This window comes from Pituophis catenifer, unplaced genomic scaffold (genome assembly GCF_029215685.1).
Source record: "Pituophis catenifer annectens isolate HBS135680 unplaced genomic scaffold, rPitCat1.0.hap2 SCAF_5, whole genome shotgun sequence".
Taxonomy (NCBI): domain Eukaryota; kingdom Metazoa; phylum Chordata; class Lepidosauria; order Squamata; family Colubridae; genus Pituophis; species Pituophis catenifer.
Genome location: NW_027256885.1, coordinates 92,169,287 through 92,194,262, shown reverse-complemented (window position 1 = coordinate 92,194,262; position 24,976 = coordinate 92,169,287).

The window sequence follows — 24,976 nt, the reverse complement described above, 5'->3', positions numbered from 1 at the left end:
CAGCCCCTGTCCCAAGCCCTCCAGAGATCATCAACCAACGCGACCAATGCCGTTTCCGTGCTGTACCCAGGCCTGAAGCCCGACTGGAACAGATCCAGATACGTTGTTTCATCCAGGTACTGGGGGAGCTGTCGCACAACCACACTCTCAACAACCTTCACAACAAAGCGAAGGTTGGAGACCGGACGATAGTTAGCCAACACTGCCGGGTCCAGGGAAGGCTTCTTGAGGAGAGGCCTCACCACCGCCTCTTTCAAGGTGGCGGGGAAGTCACCCTCACCCAACGAAGCATTTATAATCCCCTGGAGCCAGCCTTGTGTCACCTCCCGGGAAGCCAGCACTAACCAGGAGGGGCATGGGTCCAATAAACATGTGGTCGCGTTCAGTCCATCCAGAATCCTGTCCACGTCATCAGAGGGTCACAGGATCAAACTCATCACAGATAACATTCTCAAGACCTGCCTCAGTCAACCCCCCTGGAACTACCCAGTCGGAGTCCAGATCTTCCCGAATCTGAGTGATTTTGTCATGCAGATATTGAACAAAATCCTCAGTAGCACAGGACTAACCTCCAAGGGGTCCTCCCGCGCTTCCTGGTGGAGCAGGGAGCAGGTCACCCTAAACAGAGCGGCTGGGCGATTATCTGATGACGCAATAAGAGCAGCAAAATATGTACATTCGAAGTTTGGACTGACCATAAGAATCTGGAGGCCCTCAGGACCCCACGGAAGTTGTCGCCCAGGCAAGTCCGGTGGGCCCAATACTTCAATCGTTTCAACTTCGAGCTGAAACACATCCCAGGGGGGAAAAACTTTCTGGCCGATGCCCTCTCCCGAATGCCTCAATACAACAGCAAGCGGGAGCAGGTAGTGAATGCCATCATCCCCTCTGCCCAAGGAGTAGGTCAAGTAATCACCAGATGGCAACGTCGCGACCAGCAAGGCCAACCTGCAAGTGACTTAACGACAAGACTCAAAACTGAAACATCGGCGGACCCCTGGTTCCGAGACAACCAACATCTCTTGACAAAAAGGGATGACCTAGCATGGAAGGGAACAAAACTCTATGTCCCAGAGACTCTACACGCCCTGATCCTCAAGAGAAGCCACGACGTTAAGCCAGCGGGACATTTTTGCTTCCTAAAGACTCTGCACTTAGCACGAAGACAGTTTTGGTGGCCCCACATGAGAAAGGACGTAGACAGTTATGTGAAAAGTTGTACCATCTGTGCCACGATGAAAAAATGACCAGGAAGACCTCCCGGGCTGCTGCAACCACTAGCTGAAACGACAAGGCCATGGGAGGAGATTGCAATGGACTTTATAGTAGAACTACCGAGGAGTGGTGGAAACACAGTGATCTGGACTGTAATAGACTTATTCTCCAAACAGGCACATTTCATACCCTGCAGCGGGCTACCCTCAGCCCTCCAGTTGTCCAAACTGTTCCTGAAACACATCTACTGCCTGCATGGAGTACCCAGAAGAATCATCTCCGACCGAGGGGTCCAGTTCACAGCAAAATTCTGGAGAGAATTCCTACGGTCCATAGGGTAATCCCAAGGCCTCAGCTCAGTGTTTCACCTGAGCACCAATGGGGGGGGGGCGCGGAGAGACTGAATGCCATGATAGAACAATACCTGAGGTGCTACGTCGACTACCAACAGTCTAATTGGGCGGACCTCCTATCTTTTGCGGAGGTCGCGTATAATAATGCTGTCCACAGTAGCACAGGACTAACCCCATTTAAGGTAGTGAGTGGTATGGATTTCGTCCCCATGCCAGAGTACCCAAGGGAGCCCCCTTCCTCAGTCAGTTTGACCGATTGGATGGAAATGTTGAAAGAAACCTGGGAGAACGTCAAGAAGGCATTAGCCAAGGCGACACAATCCTATAAGAAACAAGCAGATAAGCACCAAACTCCCCAAAGACCATTCCAAGTGGGAGAGAAGGTCTACCTCTCCACCAAGTATTTGAGACTCAGACTCCCGAGTAGGAAACTGGGCCCGAAATTTATAGGATCATTCCCTATAGTAAAAGTAATCAACCCGGTTACAGTACAACTGCAGCTGCCCCGACTACTAGGGAGGATACACCCCGTTTTCCACAGTAGCCTCCTGAAACCTGTGGTGGGGTCAACTTTAAGGCCGGTGCCACGTGACCCCCCCCCGGGCCCCTGGTCATTGGGGGCCATACTCACTATGAGGTACAGCGAATTCTCGATTCGAGGTGGCACAGGGGTCACCTCCAATACTTAATCAAGTGGAAGGGTTACCCCTTGTCAGAGGCTTCCTGGGTGAAAAGCAGAAACATCCAAGCTGACCGCCTTATAGCCAAGTTCCATGCAGATCACCCGGGCAAGGCAGGAGGGGGCGGGACACATACCCCCGGATGGGGTAACGGTACTTAACTTGTTGTTTGTCTTACACAGGCCACCCTGGAAAAATGAAGGGGGAGGGGCCAGATGTCAGCACTTCAACCTGCATTTACTCTAGTGCTGACATAAGAAGGAGAAGAGGGGGCTGCTGGCAGGAGGACGCTTGACTTCTCACCTACTTATTTTTCCTGAAGATAATATCCCCTAGGAGATGAGATGGGAGGGGGGACATTCCTGGGAGCTGAAGTAGTAGATATGGGGAGAGTGATTTGGGAAGAGGGCCAATGAGACGCAGAGAATTGGGGAACGGAAAGGGAAGGTTTGGGGTCAGGAAGTCAGAGTTGGCTACACCACAATCGGGGACAGATTGTCATGCTTAATAAAATGAAATATTTCTTCAAAGACTATTTGTTTGGAAATGCAATTTATTTTATTTGAGACGACATTGAAACCTGACATCACCAATATTCCTTCCGGTATTAACCACCTGAAGCTCACTCCTTTTTTAATTAAACTTTTTGTCAAGAACTAGTACTCTTTTCTCAGATCTATAACTCTTCTAGGTGTTTGTTTCAACACCACTATCTCTCTACCTTTATATTTTATTGGGTTATTTCTTGCTATCTGTAATATCTCAGTTTTTATTGCTTTCTTGGTGAATCTTACATGTACCTCTCTAGGTAGTTTGTTTCTCATTGCATATCTGGTGTGTACTCTAAATATTTCATCAATCTCATTCAATATCTTTTCTTTGGTATCCTCCATTGCTTCTGCCAACAACTCTGCCATTATTTCAGCTAAATTTCCCCCCTTCTCTTCTTCTGTTTTTAAATCTTAAATAATAATCTGCATGATCCATTTCTAAAGAAATATTGTTTTTTCCTGGTTTTTATCAATTGTTGTAAGTCTATCGTCCAGCTGTCCCATTCTTTTTTTCTGTCGATTCTGCTTTTTCTTCCACCTTTTGTATTCTTTGTTCATTTTTTTCAATTATCCCCTTAACATCTTTTAATTCCCCTTCTACTTTTTCCATTCTCTCATCTAATTTGCCTATTCTTTCTTTGAAGTCTTCATGAAATGCCTGTATCATATTTTTTAGTTCCAGTTGCATGGTCATAGTATCCAGTGTTCTCTGGGCTGCAGGGCTAGAAGTTGTTGAGGAAGCTGTTGAAGGCAGATGTGTTGTTGTTTTCTTCATCTTGTGATGTCTGATGATCCACCAGGTTTATAATCCAAATACAATTTGTAATCCAAGTATTTAATCCACCCCATTGGGTGAATTAAAAAAAGAAATACAAAAAAAAATCCAAAAAAAAAAAAACCCAACCAGCCAAAAAGAAAAAGAAAAAAGAAAAGAAGAAAAAAAAAGAAAAAAGAAAAATGTAATTTTGTAATCCAAATCCAACGTTCACGTTCTTGTTCTTCATGTTTTTCTTACCTTAATCCAAATTACCTCTGGTGAGGAATTAAATAGACCAAAAAAGAAAAGAAAAGAAAAGAAAAGGAAGGAGTGTCTGTATATGGGGAAAAAACACAAAAAAGAAAAAGAAAGACACAATCCAACCAATTGTTATACAAAAAAAAAAAAAAAGACTAGAAAAAAAGACAAAAGAAAAGTGCCTAAAAATTAACAAGTAGAATCTAAACTCTGTTATCTACAGGAAAGAAAAAAAAACAAGAGAAAAGAAAAATATCCCAAAAGCAAAACTAGATGGGAGTTGTCAATAATCTTTCCTGTTACTTCTTCTTTTACAAACTTCAAAAGGTACACTGTTCCAGCTTGAATTTAAAACAATGCTCTCAGTGTACCTCAATCTATTAGTCAAAATAATTTCTAATCAGTTCAGCAAGCATTATCAAGGTCATTCTTGTTCTTGTTCCTTTGATTTATTCAGTTCATTGTCCTTTCACTAGTGCCTCTAGGTGGCACTGTACTTTATTTTCACCCAGGAGAAGTAGTTTAGTTTAGTTTAGTTTATTTGATTTGTATACCGCCCTACTCCCGAAGGACTCAGGGTGGTGAACAGCCAACAATAAAATACATAAATACACAAAATTTAAAAACCCGATAAAATCAAATTAAATTATTTGGCCCAGACAAATTAAAATACCCCAATAATTTAAAAACAGATTAAAATTTACATATTTAAAAAGGGAAGAGATTAGGCCAAGCCCGCTTGATGGAATAAAAAGGTCTTCACAGCACGGCGGAAGGAGCGCAGATCCGGGATCCTCCGTATCTCCGGGGGGAGCTCATTCCAGATGGTAGGTGCCCCCACAGAGAAGGCTCTCCCCCTAGTAGAAAAAGTTTTTTATTTTTTTTAAAGTAGTTCATTCAATCACTCAATTTAGTTCAATTTCATTTATTAAAAATAAAAAGTTTTTAAAATACTCAATCAGGCTTTCTGCTCTTATTTTCTTATTCTCCAAATCAATTCTGCTGAATCATTTAATTTTTTCTTCTTTCATTTGGGCCCACCCGCTTTCGTCGCCGCTGTATTGTCGGAGGTAGAGAAGCCGACACAAACCCACTCTCCTCTCCTCTCTTTTTGCCGTTTTCTCCTCTTTTAGCTATTTCCAGGAGGTTATGAAAAGAAACTTGTATTTTAAAAAAGAAAAGCAGGTATCTCACCCAGATGGTCCACACTTCCTTTTACTTCTGTGCTTCTGTTGTAGCCGTCCCAGCTTCGTAGCAGCTCTCAATGGCCGCTTTCTCAGCCGTCCAGTTGCGAGGCTTCTTTCAACCAGCCAGGGAATTTGCGGCTTCCCTATGCTCGCCAGTCTGTGCCTCTTTCGTTCACCATCCCTACAGGACGGCTTCGGTCAAAAAAGACCCCCAAACGGCTGCAATATCGACGATCCTTTGGGAGCCCCCGAAGAAAGCGTCATTTCACTGTTATGCTGGCCACGCCCCTCCAATCCAAATGTTTTGATGGGGCAGATACAGGACCCAACAGCAGACCCATATGTGTCCCTATATTTGCTTTGACAATACTACCGTCTTGCAAGTCCTAATAATGTCCCCTAAGGTCTTTGTTGTTCATTCACTAAGTCATGTCTGACTCTTCATAATCTTTTGGCCCATGGCCCACCAGGCCTGTCCTCCACTGTCTCCAAGAGTTTGCCCAATTTTATGTTCAAAAGATACAACAAGGAAAAACCAAAATAGAGGAAAAAGAGAGAAGGGAGAAAGAAAGAGCGAGACAGAAAGAACACTGCTATCATATCACCCCTTCTTTTCATTAAAATAGACATACCAAATTCCAGCAACTGTTCTTTATATGTTTTAGCCTCCAGTCCAGGGGTGAAATTCAGTCAGTTCTATCTGGCTCAGGCAAACCGGTAGCGGTGGCTGCAGGAGGTTCCGCCCACCTGTGCAGATGTCATAATATCGCTTTTTTGTGACATTTTAAGCCTCTGTGCATGCGCAGAAGGCTTTGCACATGCACGGATAACAGCACCTGCACATTTGCGAACCGGTAGGGAAGGTAAGTGAATTTCACCCCTGCTCCAGTCCCCTAATCATCATTGTTGGTCTTCTCTGCACTCTTTCTAGATTCTCAAACTTTTTTTTTCAAAACGGGATGCAGTATTCCAAGTGTGGCCTTACCAAGGCATTATGGTCAAAGCATTATGGTTTCCTTGTGGTCAAACTCTCAGTCATATATTACTATTGGGAAAACCATAGCTTTAACCTTACAGACCGTTGTTGGCAAGATGATGTCTCTGCTTTTTAATATGCTCTCTAGGTTTACCTAAGGGCTTACTAGCACCTTTCCCAAAACCATCTTCCATCAGAAATGCCCCACTGCCTTCCAAAATGATTGGGTGATCAGTCAATGCATGCAATAATTAATGGCCACAGATCTAATGTAAGAATTAAGTATGACCCCCTCCCCACAAAAAACAGTGGAGAAATGGGGAAACATTTCAGTACCCCCCCCCTCCCGTTCCTTCCCCAGATTTCTCTGTCTCTGATCTCATGGCAACCATCCACTATTGTCACTGACTCTGCAGTGTTCAGCCAACATTTTTTAAAACAGGAGGATCTGGCAACATTTTTTGATCAGATGATGTGTGTTGATTATGTCACTAATGCAAAACTTTCTATCTCACACCTGAAACCCATTTTTGTGCACAACCTCTAAAGGTAAGATGTCTTTTCAATCAAACGTCTGGAAACATAACTGCCCAGAGTCATCGGATACCAGATGGGTGGCCAATGAATTTCCTAAATAAATAAATATCACTGTATTTTTGTGGCAATGATAAGTGGTTTGCCACTGCCTTTTGTTTTTGTTCAACTTCGCAGTCCACCCTACTCCAACCAAGTTGAATCCTGCTTCATTTTTAAGATCCATCAAGGCCACCTGGGTAACTGCCATAACTTTCAGCTTATTATCAATACCAAGAAAAGCACACACATATTGTAATAAAGATGTTAAGGTACTAGAAGCTTCTGTTGTTTTCCTGCAACATAGAAATTTAAGCCAGCCTACTTCAATCTGGGTGTGGATTCTGGAAGTTTATTCTCTTTTTTTTTTTTTTATAATTTTTATTAATAGTAAAAAGAAAAAACAAAACCAACATAAATACATTGAAACAACATACAAAACGAACACACATCAATTCAGTCCAATGACTGACTCTTAGAAGATACTACAACGGTGGGTTATTTTTCATATCTCTATTTGTATCAATATCTACAGTCACCTATTTACTTGGTTATATATGTACATATATAGTTGACTCCTTATTTACTTCTATGCATTTCTATTGAATAGTCGAAAATCGTCTTTATATTCCTATTTTTGCCTCCAGCCAGGTGTACCATCTTTGCCATACTAAATAGTAATCAGTATCATCTTTCTCTTGTATTTCTTTTGTGAGCTTATCCAATTCTGCACATTCTGTAATTTTAGCTATTATTTTGTCTTCTGTGGGTAACTGTTCAGATTTCCAATGTTGGGCAAAGAGTATACGTGCTGCTGTGAGGATATGGATGATCAGATATTTTATTTCTTTGGTATATTGTGCTGTGATTATTCCCAATAAAAAGGTTTCCAGCCTCATTTCCAGTTTTTGTTTCGTGATTTCTTCAATCATTGTTTTAATTTGTTGCCAGTATTGTTTTGCCCTTCGGCATAGCCACCAGAGGTGATAATATGTCCCTTTCTGTGATTTACATTTCCAGCACATCGGAGATGTATTTGGGAACATCTTGGCTAGGCGCGCCGGTGGGAGGTGCCATCGGTAGAACATTTTGTAGAGGTTTTCCTTGTAGGGTATAGACAATGTCATCTTATAATTTATCTTCCACAAATTCTCCCACTTATCCAATTCAATAGTATATCCTATATTTTTGGCCCATATTATCATATTCTCTTTGACAACCTCCTCTTCTAATTTGTATTTTAGTAGGTACTGGAAGTTTATTCTCAACATACTTTGGTAGAAGATAAAGTTTTGTGGTTCCCTCTAAAATAAGTCCCTCAATAACAATTCCCATGATCCATTAAAACTACATTTCAAAAAATTGTCATCAGATGAACCTTCAAGAATCTGAAGTATGGTTCTGTCACCAGAGCTATGGCTGAGGAGATCTCACTTGCCTCTCCCAGCATCTGGCAAGTCTTTTGCAGCTGTCCTGCCCAACTGTGAAAACATCTGGATAATAAATGACTCTGGCAACTCCCCCTCCCTTCACTCACTTGTAAACCAAGGATCCCATAGGTCAGGATCAATCAGGAAACTTTGGAGTCAGGGTGTTAATTAGGCAATTAGGAGGATTCAAGGGGTGGGCACAGAAAGAGATTCAGCCACCACTCTTAATGAATTCTGAGATGGAGTTGGGAAGCTGGATGTAAGTGGGAGAAGATTTGGTTGGGCAGCTCTGGTTCTGAATGAGGAGCAGGCAGAGACTGGAGAGGGCAACTAAGCCTAGAAAAGGAGGGCAGAGGGCTTGAATAGCAGGGGAGGCAGAAAGAGAAAACAGAGCTTGGGAAGTAGAGGGGTCCTGACAGAAATAGTTGGAAGGTGTGTGAAGTGGTTCGGGAATAACGAGAGGCACAAGCAGGCTAGTGACAACAGCTCTTTAATATACAGTGAGACTTCAGCAAAAACTCAGAGGCTACAGCCCTCCTTATATACAATCCTGGAGGGACTGTCAGCCACTCAGAAACTCAGGCAGGTTTGAAACTCCCGCTGAAAAGTATCAATACATAACACCCCTCCCTTCCCAGAAGGCACTAACACTCAAATATTTACATAAGTACACACAAAATCTCGCATGTGCCCTGGCCGAGTTCTCGTCCTAGTTGACCTGCGCAGTTCAGTGTTTGGTGGGGCGTCGAGCTGGTCAGAGGGACTTTCTGTCTCTCCCGGCTCCGCCAATGGAACCTCCTGGATTTTGTCTGGGGCGTGGTTATCCCTGGTTGGGAGTGGTGACTCGCTGGGGCAGCGCTGGAACCAGGGCTTGTCAGCTAAGTATTCTCTCGAACCCGGGCTTGAGTTAGCTGTTTTGGGAAGGTTATTGTAGTTAGGTTCAGAGATTTCTAAGTTGATGTTTGCTTCGCTGACTATTCTTTTTCTAAGTTGGTCTATGTGGCGTTTCCAGAGTCTGTCCACCCCTACGTCTACTGTGTATGATTTTGGGCCCGTTATGCCCACTATGGTTCCTGCAACCCATAGAGGTCCGCTAGCATAATTGCGAGCGAACACCGGGGACCCCACCTGGAACTGTCTTAGTTCGGTGGTCTCTCCCTTGAAATTCTCGTGTGTGTAATTGGGGTGAAGCCTGTCTAACACGCACTGAAGCTTCCTACCCATGAGGAGTTCGGCTGGGCTTCTCCCTGTGGCCGTGCATGGTGTGGCATGCTGGACGGCTAGAAATTGGTCTATCCTGGCCTGCCAGTCCCCGTTATCTAGCCTGGACAATGCTTCTTTGGCCGTTCTTACGAAACGTTCAGCCAAGCCATTAGAAGCCGGATGGAACGGGGCCGATAGGGCATGGCGGATGCCCAGCCCGGCCAGGTAGCCCTCAAACAGGGTCACTGTGAATTGAGGGCCGTTGTCAGATACCAGAGTATCCGGTAGGCCATGTGTGGCAAATAGCTTGCGAAGGACTTTGATGACTGCCTCGGCTGTGGTAGAGGGCATTAGTATTATTTCGAGCCATTTTGAAAAGGCATCGACTACGATTAAAAATGTTTGCACATGGAAGGGGCCAGCAAAATCAATATGGATCCTCCCCCATGGTCCTTTTGGATTCTTCCACTCTCAGATGGGCGCTATCGGGGGATCGGGCCGAGACTCCTGACAGGGTCTGCACTTCCCCACCCACTCGGATATGACTTGGTCCATGTTGGGCCACCAGACATAACTGCAGGCTAAACTTTTCATTTGGACAATCCCTGGATGCCCCTCGTGCAGTAACTCCAGGACCCTCGTTCTCAGTTTCGTTGGTATTACCACCCTATCACCCCACAACAAACAACCCCCTTGCATAAATAATTCATTACGTTTGTTAACATAGCCCTGGTACTCCCCACCGACCACCTTGACTGGCCACCCCTTAAGGACCCAACCCATTACAGTACGAATTACAGGGTCCCTAGCAGAGGCTTTCGCCACCTCGCAAGAGGAGATAGGTCCCAAAGTCATGGTGTCGATCAGTAGAACGGGGGTCTCCGGCGTGGGGTTGACCAGCAAGTCGGGGAGGGGGCAGAGGCTGAGGGCATCCACGTGGCCCAAGGTCCGTCCGGGTCGATGGACAAGCTGGTATGAATAGGCCGACAGGAAAATGGCCCACCTGGTCAACCGTTGGGACAGGGCGGCGGGGGTGGGCTTGTCACCGGCCAAGAGTCCAAGCAGGGGCCGGTGGTCAGTCACAAGTTCGAATTGGCGGCCATAGAGATATTCATGGAATTTTTTAACCCCCGCAATTGCAGCCAGAGCCTCTCTGTCCAACTGACTATAGTTCCGCTCTGCGCTTGACAGGGTGCGAGAGTAAAATGCAATAGGCGCCTCTAGGCCATTTGGTAGTCTATGGCCTAGGACGGCACCAACTCCTACGGGGGAGGCGTCACAAACCAATACAAGTGGTAGCGCCGTGTTGTATTGTATTAAGAAGCTATCTTCGGATAGAAGTCTCTTTACAGCCTCGAAAGCGGCTGCTTGGGCTTTTCCCCAAACCCAAGGTACATTTTTACCTAAAAGTTTGTGTAAGGGATCTGCAACTGTGGCCTTGTCCTTCAAAAACATTGAATAAAAATTGAGCAGTCCAAGGAAGGCTTGGAGCTCCGTTTTGGTTTTGGGGGCTGGTGCGTTTTTGATTGCTCTCACTTTACTTTCGGTGGGGTGGATGCCTGTGCCATCCACCCTGTACCCCAAAAATTTGACGGAGGGGACAGCGATCATGCATTTATTTTTCTTTAATTTAAGTCCCGCTTCCCTAAATCTGGATAGGACATTCCTCACTCTGTCCCCTAGTTGACGTTCATCCTGAGCACTGATTAAAACGTCATCAAAATAGGGCACCACCCCCGGGAGCCCTTGCAAGAGGCATTCCATGGTGCTTTGAAAAAGGCCGGGTGCGACGCTCACCCCAAACTGGAGCCTGGTGCATTTGAATGCACCCCTATGAGTTACAATTGTCTGTGCCTCTGCCGTGGTGTCATCAACTGGTAATTGTTGGTAGGCCTGAGCTAGGTCTAATTTCGCAAAAATTTTGCCGGGCCCCAGGGAGTGTAGTAGATGATGCACGATCGGCACCGGATAGGCGCTCGGCTGCAAAGCCTTGTTGATCGTGCACTTGTAGTCGGCGCAAATTCTGATTGAGCCATCAGATTTAACTGGGTTCATTATGGGGGTCTCCCATTTCGCGTGGTCAACGGGGACCAACACCCCTTGTTTAATTAATTTGTCCAGTTCCGCATCGATCTTTGGTTTTAATGCGAAAGGCACCCGTCTGGCTTTAAGTCTTATTTGGGCTACGTTGGGGTCTAGGTTTAGGGAGATAGGGGTCCCCATATACTTGCCCAACGTGTCCCTGAAGACGTCTTGGAACTCGTTCAGGAGGCTGTCCTTCAGTGACGGCTCGGACATTTGGTGGACGCTGGTGAAGCCCATGCCAAGGGCTCGGAACCACCCCATGCCTAGAAGACTGGGTAGCTGCTTTGACACGATGGTCAGCGGCAGGTCTTTTTCGTAGTCTCCGTAGGTGACTCGGAACGTGCCCACGCCTTTGAGGGGGACCCGGTTCCCCTGGTAGTCTAGGATGCGTAGTCTTTGCTTGGATAGCTGGTCCTTCCGGAACAACAGCAGGAGGGTCTTCAGGGTTGCCCACGACATTATGGAGAGAGCTGATCTGGTGTCGATCTCCATCGAGCATGGCTTGCCATTGATTTCGACCACCGTGCTGACTTTGTCCTCGATCGCCGTGCTGGCCTGGTCTATGTGTACGCTGCGGCCATCTCGCGGTTCAAATTCGCGCCGTTTCTTCGCGCCGCCTTCTCTCATTGGATGCTTCTGACGCGTTGATTCTGGTTGGCTACGGCGCTCACGTGGTTGGTGTTTTCTGGGCAGAATGGCTCTACAGACTCGCGCCAAGTGCCCTTTTTTCTCGCAACGCCTGCAAATAGCCTCTCTGTATTTGCAGGACAGTCTATCATGGTGCCCTCCACAGCTGGGGCAGTTTCGCCGAGGGCTGCCTGTGTCTTTTCTGTGGTGCTCTGTTCGGAAAACGTCCTCATCAGACTCGGACTCCGAGCTGGATCCGGCGTTTTCCCTGTGCACTGGTGTGGACTTGGGGCTGTCTTTGCTGGTCAGCGGACGCTGCAGCATTTCTGCGGCTTTTGTTGAAGCTTCATGAGCCCAGGCCTCGTCTAGGGCTCCAGCAAGCGTTAAATCAGGCTTGGCGAGTAGACGCCTTTGTAGCCTTATGTCTCGAACCCCACAGATTAGCTGCTCAAGCAACGCATCGTCCAAGTCCCTATAGTCGCAGTGTGTTGCGGCTTTTCGCAGGCTCGCCATGTACGCGCTGACCGGTTCTCCCTCTCATTGTACGCGCTGAGTTGGTATCGTTGCACGAACTTGGAGGGCACGGGAGCGTAGTGAGCCCGGAGAGTTGCCATCAGGGTATCCCAGGAAACGGTCTGGACCGGCGTTGGCTCACAAAGTGACTCCGCCATCTCGAACACGTCCGGTCCGCAGTGGCTTAGGAAGAGGGCTCTCTTCCGATTAGCGGAGAGCCCTTGCATGTCGCTGGCTTCGAGCGAGCATTCAAACCTCATTAGGTACGAGACCCATTTTTCGCGGGTCGGATCAAAAGGCTTGGGCGGAACGTAGGCAGACATGTTTGGTATGCCTCCTGTAGTTCGCCTCGTCGCCTAGCTGAAGCTCGTGGTCTCACTGGTTCACCTCTTGTGGCCTCTATCCCACCTTCGTCGCCAATGAAGTGGTTCGGGAATAACGAGAGGCACAAGCAGGCTAGTGACAACAGCTCTTTAATATACAGTGAGACTTCAGCAAAAACTCAGAGGCTACAGCCCTCCTTATATACAATCCTGGAGGGACTGTCAGCCAATCAGAAACTCAGGCAGGTTTGAAACTCCCGCTGAAAAGTATCAATACATAACAGTGTGTAAAGATGGGACATCCCAAGGCTGAGCCTACATGTCTGCTACTTCTTTCCTGCAGCTCCCCTGCTACCAGCCCCAAACCCCTCTCCTCTTGAGTTGTGAATGTGCCATTTGGGGTCTCACTTCAAAGAGCCTTGGCGGAATCATAAATACAAGCCCCCAACCGGGGCGCTTCAGGGACAGAGAGGATTTGGAGGTGGACACATCCCAGACTTGCTTCAAGAGACCAAGCCAAGGAGACCTGGCTCCCAGCTCCTACCTTTCTGCCTCTGAGCCCTCCCTCCCTCCCTTCCTTCTCTCCCCAAATCACCCCCGACTTTGCTCCCCAAACCAACCTTCCAGCCTCTAGGCCTTCTCCTCTACCCCCACCCTCAAGGCAGGAGCCCTGGCTTCCAGCCTCACCTGTTCCCATCCACAAGACCCCCACTCCCTTCCCAGAGAAGCCAGTCCTGGCCTCCAGGCTTCTGTCCGTCCCTCATGTACCACCCATCAGAGATGTTCCCCCAGTATGGGAGCTCCTATGCTCTACGACCACCCCCCACTCCTGGAGCTGCTTATCCCCAGAGTCCAGCATCCCAATATGAAGCCTTCAGATACTCAGGTGAGAAATTGGGAGATGATGTGGCAAAGTGGTGGGGGAAGGAAAAACTGGGTCATGGTAAAGCCATGAATGGAAGGGAGCCAAAAATGCTGGTGGGGATTGTGGGCTCAAGAACATCTTCATTTAACCATTAGGCTCCATGGTGGCCTGATCCAGAGCCAGGCACCATTATTCAGCCTATCTACCTCACAGGGTTGTTGTACGAAAGGGAGCGGGATAGAAGAAAAAGCATCTGTGCCTTCCTGGGAGTGGCTCTTGAGATGGATATGGTGTGACTGTGACAGACATTTAAGGAAAAAGATGGGAATAAAGCATCTCTGCAGAATCAGAGAAAGTTAAGAAGCAGAAAGCTGACATGGAGAAACTTTCTCCAAAATCAACTAAAGTAAAATCAGCAATGTTTTGGGGGCTCTTCGGGAGAGAGGGTGGTAGCCAGGATGTTTAAGCTAAGAGGATTAACAAGCTGATTCCAGGATGCAACTATATTAAAGTAGAATAATGGACCAAAAATGTTTATGTTGTAAAGCTACCAAGAGTTGTTGGATACGAAATGGGTGGTGAATAAATTTCATAAATAAAATCAATCCAGAATGAGTGAGCTGGAATCAGACAATGAGAATTAGGAGGTTAGACTATTATATCTGTTACGATATTTTCAGGATCAGACTCAATAAATAAGTTGAGAATTATCAGTTCAAATAAATCACTGTTTATTTACATAAGGCATTCTATATTCACTGAATATTCACAGATAGAAGCCCAGAATGGACGTATGCAGCTCCTTATATATACAATGGGTGGAGCTAGATATGGGAGTGGTGAATTATGAATACATTAAGAAGTGAAGAATAAGTTAACCCCTGATACCCTGTTCATGTACTATTTACATAATGGAGAATAAGGCATTTACTTGTGACAAATCCCCCTCTAAATGCCGATTCGATATATTACAACAATTACATTCAGATTCAGAACAATATAAGACATGTAACTTAGAAGTCAAGTATTTATGTTGCTTAGACGGCAAAGGCTTTGTTAATATGTCAGCTATTTGCTCTGATGTTTCGCAATGAACTGCTTTGATAAATCCATCCTGAGATAACTGTCTCACATGTTTAAACTTTATATCTATATGTCTGGACCTTTGTCCAATAGCATCAGATCTAGATATTTCGATAGCAGCTTTGTTATCTTCATGCATGATAAAAGGCAAAGTGGGTTTCTTCCAAATGTCAGAAAGTAAATCATTAAACCATACAAGGTTATTTGCTGCCTTAGATAGACAAACATATTCTGCCTCTGTTGTTGAGGTGGCTACTAAATCTTGTTTGCCAGTATACCAGTAAACTGGACAACCGTTAAGGAAAAATATATAACCAGATGTGCTTTTTCTACATGAGGTATCGCCAGCCCAATCCGCATCGGCGTAACATGTGAGGATGGGCTCCTTGACATTATTAGGTTCCAATAACAAACAAAAGTCTAAACTATTCTTCAAGTATCTTAATATCCTTTTGACAGCTTCCCAATGGTATAGTGATGGTTTGCTGACATGTCTGGACAATAAGTTGAGAGGCAAAGCAATATCAGGTCTAGTCCAATTGGAAATATAAAGAAGGGAACCTATGACTGACCTGTAAAATGTATTATCTTTGAATTCAGGGGATGATTCGTCTGTATTCTTCAAAAAATCAGTTTGCATGGGAGTGTCACAGGGCTTAGCATTACTTAAATTACATTTATTCAAGAGCTCTATGATTTTGTCTCTTTGAGAAAGTTTGAATCCCCTTCTGGTTTTACTGATTTGAACACCAAGATACTTATTTACTTTACCCAAAGATTTCAATGAAAAATGTTCATTCAGTTTTGTTACAAATGTCTCTCTCCTCTCTTTATGTTTACCTATGTACAAAATATCATCCACATAGATCAATACAAATTCTAGGGAATCATCCTCTTTTTTGACAAAGAAACAATTATCAGCAGTAGTGGCATTGAAATTCATAGTTTTGAGTACTTTTACTAAACAATCATACCATCGTTTACCAGATTGTTTCAACCCGTATAAACTTTTGTTTAGCAACCAAGTTTCATTTTTGTTTGTGTATTGACTGTGGGGTGCTCTTACATATATTTCTTTATCTAATTTTGCGTGTAAATACGCAGTCTGTATGTCGTATTGGAACACATCGAGGTTGAGTGCTGATGCTATAACCAGAGCTGTCTTGACACTCTCTGTTCTTACTGTGGGGGAGTATGTGTCTGTATAATCCTCGGGATATTTCTGTGCATAACCTTGTGCAACTAATCTAGCTTTGTATAGAGTGTTGCCTCCCTCTAAATTTTTAATTTTATATATCCACCTAGTGCCAATGATGGTTTTGTCCTTTGGTGCAATTGTAGGTGTGAATACATTTAGCCCTCGTAAACTATCCATCTCTTTAGTCATGGCTGATTCCCATTTTTTCTTTTCTTCAGGAGGAAGTTTTAACACTTCCTCATATGTGTTAGGTGTTGATGATTCTCCATCCATATACATTACATAATCTTTGTATTTGTTTGGCACTTGATTTCTGCTACTTCTGATTGTTCTTTCTGGTTTACTATCATTGTCATGTAAATACCTTGCTTCCTTTTTAGTTAGTGAATCTGTCCTTATTTTGTGTTGACTGTTTGTCCATGTTTTGATTTTATTTTTATGCGTGTTGTGACTGTATTCTTCTCTAGTCCTTTTTTCTTGGAGTTTAGTGTCTGGGTTGGTGTTTGGGAATATTTCATTAAGATGTATTTTAGACCAGTTGGCCTGTTCATGGAACACAGCCGTTCTGGAAACTATAAATTTGTTATTATTATCAATAAATCTGTATCCTTTTGTACCTGTCTCGTATCCCATGAATCTAAGTCTTCTGGATACGTTCTCACCTTTGCGCCTCAATTGTTTAGGTATGTGTACGTCTGCAGTGACTCCAAATATGTGCATGTGTGCTAATTTTGGTTTCCTATTATACATTACTTCATATGGTGTCTTATTTACAATGCTGGACCAAGTTCTATTTTGTGTGTAATTGGAGTATTGTAGGGCTTCTGACCAGAATTGTTTACCTAAGCCAGCATCTTCTAATGTGCATCTAATCATGGTTTGTAATGTTGAGTTCTTTCTCTCTACCACTCCATTCTGGAATGCAGAAAATGGGCTAGATGTGTAATGTAACATTCCTTTGTCTTTTAGCCATTGGGAGAATTCCTTAGACATGAATTCACATCCCCTATCTGTCATGATTTGTTTTATTTTAATATTGTGTTGTGTTTCTATACGTTTGTAAAACTCCTTAAATTTCTGAAAGGTTTCATCTTTATGTTTTAATGTGTAAACAAATCCATACCGACTATAATCATCCACAATGGTTAGAAAGTAACGTTTTTTATAAGTGATTGATGGTGTTAGTGGACCAACTAGATCCATGTGTACCAAATCAAAAATTTTGTTGGTTGATCTTGTTGATTTTCTAGGTCTGGGACTAGTTTTGAGTTTTGTAGATTTACATACTGAGCATTCCAAATAGTTTTCACAATTTTTTATTTTAACACCTTCTGCATGTTCAGTCATCTTTTGCACTACAGGAAAACTGGCATGTCCTAATTTCCTATGTAAGACATGAGCACACTCATCGTGAATTGGTTTACCTATTTTAGGTTTTTTTTCATTGTGTGTATCTTTGTGATTATGAATTACTTCATGTTCCTCATTGTCACTGTTACTATTGTCTCCATTATCTATGTCATTGTCATCTTCCATATTGGAATCAATGTTGTGTAACCATTTCTCCTTTGTCATTAAATAAGGTAGACCTCCTTTGATTATTACTGTACCTATATTTATTCTGTTTTTTTCTAATGTTGCTTTTCCCTTTGAGAACACAATGTTAATGTCAGAATCTCTGCTTAGTTTTATTGCACTAAGTATGTTATGAGGTATTTCAGGTATTAGTAATACCCCCTCTATTTTTCCTAGGCCAGGTAAGATTACATTCCCTCTACCTATGACTTGAACCTTTTCTTGATTAGCTACTTTGATTACAAATTTATCTTCTACAAATGAATATATTTTTATTATTTGTAGTGTGATTAGTTGCTCCAGAATCAATAAGCCAATTGTTGTTCTCTGGTTGTTGTACGTTAATGTTGTCATGTTTGTTTAGCCCATTCAGTGAACCAGACTTTCTATCCTTTGAATTATCTCTGCCCCCTCTATGTTCTCTATAGTTGGGTGGACTTCTATACCTATGTCTATCAATGGAAGACTGTCTGTTGTTGTACCTATTTCTATATTCTGATCTATGTCTTTCTCTTAGAATTTTAGGACAATCCCTCCTATTATGTTCTTTGGACCCACAATTGTGGCATCCAAATGGTTCATGATGTCTTTCTTGAAATGCTACCTTTTTATATTGTTTGTGTTCCATGTGGTTGTTACAACGACTCCTCCTTGAATTGTCTTCAGCTATTAGCTTATTGGATAGACTTTCTATGGATAAGTATCCTAGATTGATTGTGTCTAAATGTGACATATAATTATCCCATGATGGGTCAAGTGAGTTAATGATAACACTCTTCATCGTTTGATCTGAAATTACCTCCCCCCTTAGGTGCAGTTCTGCTCTAATTTTGTTTAAAGATATTAAATGTTCACTTATGGTAACCCCTGGCTTTATCCTAGAAGAGAAGAAATCTTTAGACATTCTTGTAGTAGTGGCTACACTTTCACTGTGAAACAAATTAAACATGCATTGAATAATTTCTGAGACAGTCAGATTTTGCTTAATACTGTGATACATGGCAGGAGATACACTGGAAATTAATAAGAAAAATGCTCTATGGTGTAGGCAATCTAATTTTAGAGTCCAAGGTCTTTTTGGGGGGTTAGTAATAAAGAATAGTAAGTTTTCTTTCATAAAGACAACCTGGAGCTGCTGATACCATTCTTGCAAATTAATACCATCTATTCTCAGTTTTGGGAAGTCATTGGGTAAATTCCCAACATTGTTGGGTCCATTACTTACAACCGGGGGTAGTCCGTGGTCTTGCAAATGTTGAAAGTTGCAAAATGGCGTGGGGATGCTCGCAACGAGTTTGCATGATTCTCTCTGCATCTCATGTCTTCCGAAGTTGTCTGCGTAGTCTTGCACATGCGCGTTGCTCATTTCGTTCCTGGAGTCATCGTGAGAGGTTCTCGCTGCTGCAGCTCCCTCGCTTTGTTCTTCTTCCGATGAATCAGTCTCCGGCTCGATCTTAGGAGTCCTGGTGATAGCGGGCGCTCGTTTTCTTTCGCTGAAGGCGCTGGTCCTTGGATTCGTCTGCGGCGTGGGGTGGTATCTGCAGGGCTCTCTGGGTTCAGGCGTCGGTGCTCTCGCTGTCTGGATAGGAGCGGGTAGATTTTGAGGCATTGGCTCGCTTGCTTGTTTTTTTGTTGATTTTTTAGTAATCTTCAGTTTTGGTCCAAATGCTGCAAAAAGCGTTTTCATTGCTGACTTTACTTGCATGTCTATTGAATCTTCTTCGATCTCTGTGTCTGATTCTTCTGAGGTGTATATTTTTTCTCTTTCATTTTTTGCATCGAGTAAGGCTTTTCGCGCCAGATATTTTGAATCCAGCTTTCTGATTGGCTCTGCTTTGCTCATCTTAGGGGTCTGTTGAAACCAAGATGGCTGCCATTCGAAATTTTGCGCGGGACTGTTGGTTTTCTTCTTCGCTGCGTTTTTATCTGCAATCATATCACTCACTATTTTTGAGTCTTTTGATTTTTCAGTAGCGATGTGCTTCTCTCTCGCTGCTCCGTTGTTTTTTAGTATATCTTGGAGGTTCGCGACAAGACTTTCATTGTTCTTTTGGCTTTTTAAAAGTTTTAGTATCTCTGACCTGAGTTCGTTGTTTTCTATTTCGTTTTCTTCTTGGTCATCATCTTCATTTATTATTTCTTCGTCGTCTGTGGTGTATTCTTCAGATTCTCTCGAAATTGCATTCGTGGACTCATCGATTATTTCTTGATCCGCTTCCATTTCTTTGCTGTATGCCCTGGTGTTGGGCCTATCTCTTTTAGACATGTTTAAGTTTTTATTGAGTCAATTCAACCATCCTCTGCTACCAGATTGTTACGATATTTTCAGGATCAGACTCAATAAATAAGTTGAGAATTAGAGTTTGAAATAAATCACTGTTTATTTACATAAGGCATTCTATATTCACTGAATATTCACAGATAGAAGCCCAGAATGGACGTATGCAGCTCCTTATATATACAATGGGTGGAGCTAGATATGGGAGTGGTGAATTATGAATACATTAAGAAGTGAAGAATAAGTTAACCCCTGATACCCTGTTCATGTACTATTTACATAATGGAGAATAAGGCATTTACTTGTGACAATATCTGTGGGAAAAGTGGGACGTACATTAAAAAAATTAAGGGAAGTCCACTAGGCACCCACGAGGATGAGAATGATCCTCAGATGAAGGGGAAACAGCTTGTGATTTAGACAGGCTAGTGGGAGGTCAGGGCTGGGGAGATCAGAAAGGGAGCTGAGAGAGATGGAGAATTCTCATAAATTGTTGGCTCCTACCCACCACCCCCATCAGCTGGATATTTAGCACCTAAGACCAACTGGTCAGGGAAGAGGTTTTTTATTTTTTTCCAAACATAAACATAAAATATAACTTTCAAGAACAGAGTTTCGATCCGGTCATAGATGGTTAACATGCTTACATTCTTTTAACACGCTCTATTCCACTTTTCCATTACATCTTTTAAAAGTTTAAAACAGAAAAAAAAACAAATTTAAACATAAAATTCTAACATTTTCATCTAAACAAATCTAATATATCAATACAGTTTTAGCTTCAAATTAAATTTTAACTCATTATCTCTGTATCTATATCTCATCAATATCCAATTAATTGTTAACAATATTCTAGTCTCTTATTCTAATTATATACCTTACAATTTTATCACCAGAATTATCAAGTTCAATTTCAATACAACTCCATTTTGTTAAAATTTATAAAACACAATTTTATCAACATCTTAATTATTTGACCCTTTTTATCAAATCACAGTATCTTAAACTTTCCAATTTAATATCCCACTTATTACACAGTTTTATCACAAGAACATATTACTTATTCTTTCCCAAGTTATCAACTCTTTTGAAATTATTCCCAATATTATCTCCTCCCTATCTGCCCACGTTATAGGCTGATTTCCAGCATATTGTATTTGGCTAGTTTCTAGCATAATCTTCTCCCATACTCCCTCCATTGTTTGGCTGACTTCCAGCATATTTTATTTGGCTAATTTCTAGCATAGTCTCCTCCAAAACTCCTTCCATTGTTTGGCTGATTTCCAGCATATTGTATTTGGCTAGTTTCTAGCATAATCTTCTCCCAGACTCCCTCCATTGTTTGGCTGACTTCCAGCATATTTTATTTGGCTAATTTCTAGCATAGTCTCCTCCAGAGCTCCTTCCATTATTTGGCTGATTTCCAGCATATTTTTCTCCCACTCTCCTCCTTTTGCTTGGCTGATTTCCAGCAATTTATTGGCTGATTTCCAGCATTTTGTGTTTGGCTGATTTACAGCATAGTCTCCTCCAACTCTCCTACCATTGTTTGGCTGATTTCCAGCATTTTAGTTATTTTCCCACTTATTTCCTCCGAGTCTCTAACTCTTATCTAGTTAGTATCCTTCACCTCATTATTTTAGCTTTCCCTTACATCATAATTATCTATTTGATCTTTATGTCTCAACATATTCATCAAAATTAATTCTCATTATATTTCATAGTAATCATCATTTCCAATATTTGTTGAATTAAATCACAATTTATCTCTATCATCTGTGTATTTCATAGTTTCATTCAATAATATGTTAATCAATCATAGTCACCAGTCTAACTTTGTTTGCAGAGTATAGCGTATTACAACAAATAATAGGTTTTCTTAAAGTTATCTCACGTTAGTATACACTTCTCATTGTAATTTTTAACCACTTAGTATATAAATCCCTATTTTAATTGCCATTTATTATTTTCTTTCTTTATTATTCCAAAAACCTTCCTGTTTTAATCCAAAAAAAGGAAAAATAAAAACCTTTTATTCCTTTAAGCTTTTAAGCATTACATTACAATTTAATTACATTTAGTTTAAATCTATTTTGTTTCTTCTTTTTCCTGCCTGTCCACCTGTTCCACTTCACAGTTCATCTAAATTAAAAGTGCTACATATCACTTTAATGCTCTTAAAATGTCTGCTCCAAGCGTGATGTATCCATCTTCCTATCTTGTATTCATGCGCCACACCTTCTTTGCTAAGTCTGTAAATTTCCATTATAGAAAGGGTCCAGGATCTTTCTTCTTTCTTCTTAAAATCACCCAGAACAGAATAAAAATTTCCAAAATCCATTAGTCTAATGTTAATTCCAAAGTAATCATAATAATCCAAAATAGAAAGCCATTTAGACTATTTCTTTTACAAGCAGAAAGTAAAGTCTCTTCAATCAAACCCCCTGCACCTTTTTCTTGCTAGGCCAGTTAGTTTCATTTCTAGTAAATCCAGAGTATTTCTTCTTTCTTCTTTTTAAAATCACCCAGCGACAGAACAGGAATCTCCAAAATCCTTAAGTCTAAAGTTAATTTCAAAATAATCCAAAATAAAATTCCATTCATAGTGTTTCTTTTCCAAATAAAAGGGAAATTTCTTTAATCCACATTCCGCCTAGTCACTGCAGACTCCATAGCTACAATGTAGCCATTCATCTGCCTTTCTTCATTAACTTTCCAAAGTTGTTAACTCCCCAAAAAAAGGCACAAAAAAAATGTTTCTCCAATCCATTCCAATTAGAAAAATAGGGAAAATAAAATCCAATTTTCTAATTCAGTAAAAGCCAATTCTTCCGAATCAATTATACTAAAAAATTCTAACATGGGTCATTTATTTCCAGTTAATTATTCCGTGTCAAATTTTCAAGCCCCAAAGCTCTGTAGCCGCTTTTTAAATTTTGGGTTCTTATTTTTTTCTTTTAAAAAAATCCTGTTGTTTCTTGCCTGGGTCGGTGTCACTCACCCGGCTTTGAAAAACTCTTCCTTTCCTCTTCTCTCCTGCACATTCTTTTCACGGTCCGCCGTGGCTTTGCGGCAGCCGCCATGGCTGCCTACCCCCACCGCCGACTTCAAGGATTCCCTCTGGCTTCCGAGGAACTTGCCTGTTCCTCTAAGCCTTCCGAGGTGCTCCTCGTCTCCCCCTATCCCTCCGAGACAGGGTTGGTCCAAAGTCCGATCGATCGGTGGTTTGTCAGTCGGGGTTTCTGCGGGCTCGTTAGAGCCCATCATAGCCCCGACTGTAGTGCCGCAGCGCCGGACCGGAAGCACTGACATGCCTAGATTCTTAATCTTCCTTTTAAATACAAAATGAAGTCATATTTAAGGATAATGGATCATGCAATTAAGATAACATTTTGTGCTTTGCTGTTCTGTCCCCAACCACACGCACACACACCAACAGACGTTCAAGAGTTAAAGACCAAACCAGCCAGCAAAATCCTTTCCCTTATGATAACGGAACTTATGATAACGGAACTTGGCAACAACCTAGTGGCTGCCTGCCAAGAGTTTATTATTTACGAAGAGGAGAGATAACTTCTCCCCACTTCTGATACATCAAAAGAAACAGCTCAATATATAATCTTATATAAGCAATTGGTCGAGACCTGATATTTCATTTGGAGTAAACCAATTAGCGAGATATAATGCAGGGCCAACTGATAGGCATTGGCAGGCCGCAAAGCGTATATTAAGATATCTGAAAATGACGATGCATTATGCATTGTATCTAGAACCTAACAATGATTTAGTATTGAGCGCATATGCTGATGCCAGTTTTGCTACTGATTTGACCACCAGAAAGTCCACATCGGGTATAGCTATCATGTTAGACAATTGTTTGATTGGCTGGAAATCAATTCGTCAAAAACATATTAGTCTATCTACTATGGAGGCAGAATTCTCATGTTTGTCACTAGTTTGTACTGATCTGATTTATTACAAACAACTAATGATGGATATTGGTTTAAAGAAGGATTATCCAATTGTAATACATGAGAACAACCAAGCTGCTATAAAAATGGCAACAAATTTAGCAGTTAAAACTAGATCTAAGTATACTGACATTCGGTATCTGAATGTTCGTCAGTGTATCCAAAGCAACATGGTTTTTTTATTTTATTTTTATTTTATTTCAAATTTATATACCGCCCTTCTCCCTGAGGACTCAGGGCGGTGTACAGCCAGATAAAAACATATAATACAAACATTAAAAACAATTAAAAGAAATATCTCTGTTTGGCCCCAAATTTAAAAAGACAAAACCAATTAAAATTATTAAAATAATTTGTTAAGCCAGCCCGGCTTGCTGAAATAAGAAAGTTTTAAGGGTGCGGCGGAAGGCACCGAGGTCTTGGATCCTCCTTATCTCTGGGGGCAGCTGATTCCAGAGGGTAGGTGCCCCCACAGAGAAGGCCCTCCCCCTGGGGGTCACCAGCCTACATTGTTTGGCTGATGGCACCCCGAGGAGGCCCTCTCTGTGGGAGCGTACGGGTCAATGGGAGGTCGTCGGTGGCAGCAGGCGGTCTCGAAGGTAACTAGGTCCTATGCCATGGAGCGCTTTAAACGTGGTAACCAACACCTTGAAGCGCACCCGGAAGACCACTGGGAGCCAGTGCAGCTCACGCAGGAGCGGTGTAATGTGGGAGCGCCATGCAGCTCCCGTAACTACCCGCGTGGCCGCATTCTGGACCAGTTGGAGCCTCCAGGTGCTCTTCAAGGGGAGCCCCATGTAGAGAGCGTTACAGTAGTCCAGGCGAGAGGTGACAAGGGCGTGAGTGACTGTGCACACGGAATCCTGATCAAGAAAGGGGCGCAGTTGGCGAATCAGGCGAACCTGACAAAAGGTCCCCCTGGCCACAGCCGTCAGATGTTCCTCCAAGGACAGCTGCGTATCCAGGAGGACACCCAGATTGTGCGCCCTCTCCGCGGGGGCCAAAGACTCGCCCCCAATAGTCAGCGATGGAGTCAGCTGACTATATTGGGATGCCGGAAACCACAGCCACTCAGTCTTGGAAGGGTTGAGCTTGAGCCTGTTCCTCCCCATCCAGATCCACACAGCCTCCAGGCACTGAGACATCACTTCAAGGGCATCGTTGGGGTGGCCTGGGGTGGAGTTGTACAGCTGGGTGTCATCAGCGTACTGGTGGTATCTCACCCCAAAGCCACGGATGATCTCACCCAGCGGCTTCACATAAATGTTGAACAGA